This window comes from Lipotes vexillifer, unplaced genomic scaffold, assembly GCF_000442215.2.
Source record: "Lipotes vexillifer unplaced genomic scaffold, Lipotes_vexillifer_v1.1 scaffold152, whole genome shotgun sequence".
NCBI classification, from domain to species: Eukaryota; Metazoa; Chordata; class Mammalia; order Artiodactyla; family Lipotidae; genus Lipotes; species Lipotes vexillifer.
In genome coordinates this window covers 1,440,464-1,444,488 of record NW_006795886.1, presented here as the reverse complement: position 1 = coordinate 1,444,488, position 4,025 = coordinate 1,440,464, and positions in this window count along the sequence as shown.

Genomic DNA, 4,025 nt, shown 5'->3' with positions numbered 1-4,025 from the left:
TGAATAAATTATTTTCATGCTTATATCTGTAAATACAAAAAGAGGAATAAAATCTACCTTGGAGCAACAACGAAACAAAAAAAAAAAAAAAAAAAAAAAAAAAAAAAAAAAAAAAAAAAAAAAAGAGAGTATACTGCTAAACACAGTTTTAAGACAAGTCTCCTAAACTCTCAACCAGTAGATAGTTTTCCCCTGAGCTCTTCCTGTAGAGAAATTTTGGAGTCACCACAGCAGTTGAGAGCTAAAGGATGGGGTGGGGTTACGGATAGGCTCTCAAAGGTTACTAGGGTTTGGTGAGCCTGGGAATAAAATTAGATGAATGACAGCCAGGAGAGAAGCTTAAACCAAAGTTTAAGCATGACCCTTGAGTTTGTCCCCTGATACCTCATCAACCTAGCTATCTTGAGACTTCGATTTACTGTGGTAGAATGAGGAAAAAAGGTACTATTTCAATTTGGCCATTCATCCCTTGTTAACATCAACATTCAATGAATTTTTAATTGTCTAAAATATCAAGGTATTTTACATAAGATAATAAGAGAGAATGTACTTTAAAAGTTGAAGAGTGTTATACAAAGCTAAAGGTTTATCTTTACAACTTTAGTTATAGCTTTGCCGTAAAGGTTTTAAGGGGTCCACATAACTTCACTGCATGTTAGCATTGATGGTCAAAACAGACACTTGAGCACTTACTTCTCTAGGCAACCCCTGGTAAAATAAGGCTGGCTGTGCATCCAAAGCTTGGTAATCTACCACCCCCATCCCTACAGCAGTGTAAAATAACAGTGAGCTCCAAATATGGGCAAAGTGGGAGACCACCTCTGCAGAACATTAATGTTTAATTATCAAACTTCCATTAGACTAAAGAAGCTGTTCTGGGAAGATGCTATGCAGTTACACTGTTAGTGACTTTAGTGACAGTTGCATAATAAACTGGGACTCAAATGGGATTTTTAGTACAAAAGTCACCTTTGTGAGTAACAGTCCAGCTGGCCAAGAGTTACCCGTAAAGACTCATTTAGGATTTTATTTTTCCAATGTGTGTAATATATTCAATTCATGAGTATCCTTGTTGACATGAAACACACTGAGTTTAGATAGATTCATGAGTATCCTTGTTGACATGAAACACACTGAGTTTAGATTAATTAAAATTAATCATTCTCTTGCATTTAAATATTTTTTCCAAACAATTCTCCCCCAGCTGATGTCATGAAGTTGACTGGAGTTGTAACAAGTACTGAAAGCCAATAGTAGAATGTTCCTATGGAATTGTTAGAGCTAGTGAACTCCAACTCAGATATTCTTTATGTTCCTTAATATGGAGTCTTATCACCAGACATTTGAAGGCCAAACCTATGAACCATCAGTTAACATAATTTGACTTATCAAGCCAAATACAGTAGTGTTTAAGGGAAAGATTATATCTCTCAAGTAACCAGGCTAAATATATATATATATATATGTATATATATAGCAAACTTATCCTGAGATAAAATTCAAGTGCAATAAGTTTGGGGGGAGCTGCTTTCAGGAAACACTCATAGTAGAATGGGTAACTGAGACAGGGAAGGAGAAGAAACCAGTAAAAGGTGGCAACAGATGCTCAGTCTTGGTGTGGAACTCTGGAGAAAATTTTCCCTACTGGGAGACAATGAAGCAGGAATATTTATCCATGAAATTCCCATCAGACATTGGTTAAGGGCTGCTTCTAGGGCCACTAATCCTCTGGCACTTCACACTTGCCCTGCATACAGAACAAGTGCTCCCACAAGCAAAAAAGAAAAAAGCCTCAACAGAGAGTCAAAAGTGTTAGCAGTAAGCAACCTCCAGTGTGTAGAAGTGAGTGTCACGAAACACGGGTGAAGTACCACCATCATCTGTTACACCCTTACTTACTAACCAGAGTGTTGTCCATTGAGCAGCAATATCAGAATACCCTGGGATCTTGTTAGAAATGCAGAATCTCCGGCTCCACCTCAGATTAATGTATATTAAAATTTGAGAAGAGGGCTTTCCTGGTGGCGCAGTGGTTGAGAGTCCGCCTGCCGATGCAGGGGACACGGGTTCATGCCCCGGTCCGGGAAGATCCCACATGCCGTGGAGCGGCTGGGCCCGTGAGCCATGGCCGCTGAGCCTGCGTGTCTGTAGCCTATGGTCCGCAACAGGAGAGGCCACAACAGTGAGAGGCCCACACACCACAAAGAAAAAAAATTTGAAAAGAGCTATGGTACAACATATGAGAGACAGAGAGAGAGAGAGAGAGAGAGAAGGAGGGAGAGAGAGGAAAAGAGAGAAGATAGATCAAACCTCTCAAAATAGAATCAAGTATGTCAAGGTGCTATTTTTAGCTGAAACAAACAAGTGTCATCTGGAATTCTAACAAAAGTCAGTTATCCACTAACATGCTTTGTCAGAGCCAACAAATCTAAAGTTTCATAGACAAACATCAACAGGACAATAAAGTGCTCTCCCAACCCAGACACTTATAAGACAAGATTCTTGTGGCCTTAATACCTGAAGGGTGTAAGGTCATGACATAAAGGCTGCCTAGAGGTTTAGCACCTTGAGAATCTCCAAGCAGAAAACCAATCAAGACATTATAGTAGGTGCTTCTCAATACACTACTGTTTCCATGGTGATGGTTATTCTGATCCAAATCTGATCCATTTTCTCACTAAAGATACTAGAAAATGCATCATAATGAGAAAATGTTGACTGGACTATAAAATCAGAAGTAATGATGGACATTGTTAAGCTCTTTAAACCCCTAAAGCAATCCCTCAAAGGACCATGCTACAGGCCATCCAGAAATAATTGCCAATGCTAGGTCTTCCACATACATATAAGAAAGGTGGGGGTGGGAGAGAAAGCCCTTCTTACCCATAGAAAGTTCACATAATCTAAAAGAGATTGAGTGCTGGAAATTCACAACTGGAAAGCATACTGAGTTAACAAGGCCAAGATCACAAAGTAAGAAGCTTCAGATGGAGGAAATCTGTTACACAGGCAACCAGCCACCAACATGAGAATTTTATTATCATGTTCACAAGAAAAACACCCTACTGAAATCTGAATCATAACTTCAATTACAAATTTCAGCATACTTTAGTTGCATTATAATGTACTGTAACCTCTATGAGGAATCTACAAAATTATTATAAACATGACATCTAACATGTATCAACTATATACATGCCACACATATGCATGTATATATTTTCACCCATATAATTCTCAACCCTATGAGGTGAGGAACTATAATTAATTCCCATTTTACAAATGAGGAAACTGTGACTAAGGGACGATAGGTAACTCACTTGCACAAAATCACACAACTAGAGTGTTGCAGAATTGGGGTTTGAACATAGACCTATGGTGAAAACAGAACCTACACTTTGATCCTCAAGGCTCTTCTATATCATTATGAGATACTCTATTCTTTATTATCAAGCCAGACATATTCAAAAAAACAGCCCGTCAGAAGTCAAAACAGGATTAAAAATCACTGGACTACCATCTAAGTAGAGGATTTTCTTTTCTGCTCATTAAGTTTATTTTTTAACCTTGAAAACAGATTATGTCTCTTTAGTGCACCCCCAACTTTGGATACACAAAATATTATTTATATCAAAGCTAATCTTATAAAGTGTAGGAGACTGGTCAGTGCTTCCTATTAGAGGCTGATGATTCCCTTAAGGCTCATGTCATTTGAAATCTGGCCTTGTGTTTTGTTGAAAAAAATCTAGATTTTCATAGTAATCCAAGGGAAAATATCGAAGACATGAAGAGAGCATAAATCTTTCTGAGTTATTAGGTTTGGTGTCTTATTCAGGTCTTCAGTTAAACTGCAGGAAGAAAGAAAGAAAGAAATGTAGAGAGGAAACATAAGTGCCCTGAAGGGAGAGCAGTGGTGCAATCAAGATCACATCATGGAGAAGGTGTCAAGATATGGAAAATACCAATGTAAAAACAGACATTTGGAAGTGTTTTAAAGACTTCTAGATAGAGGGACGTCAGCAGGA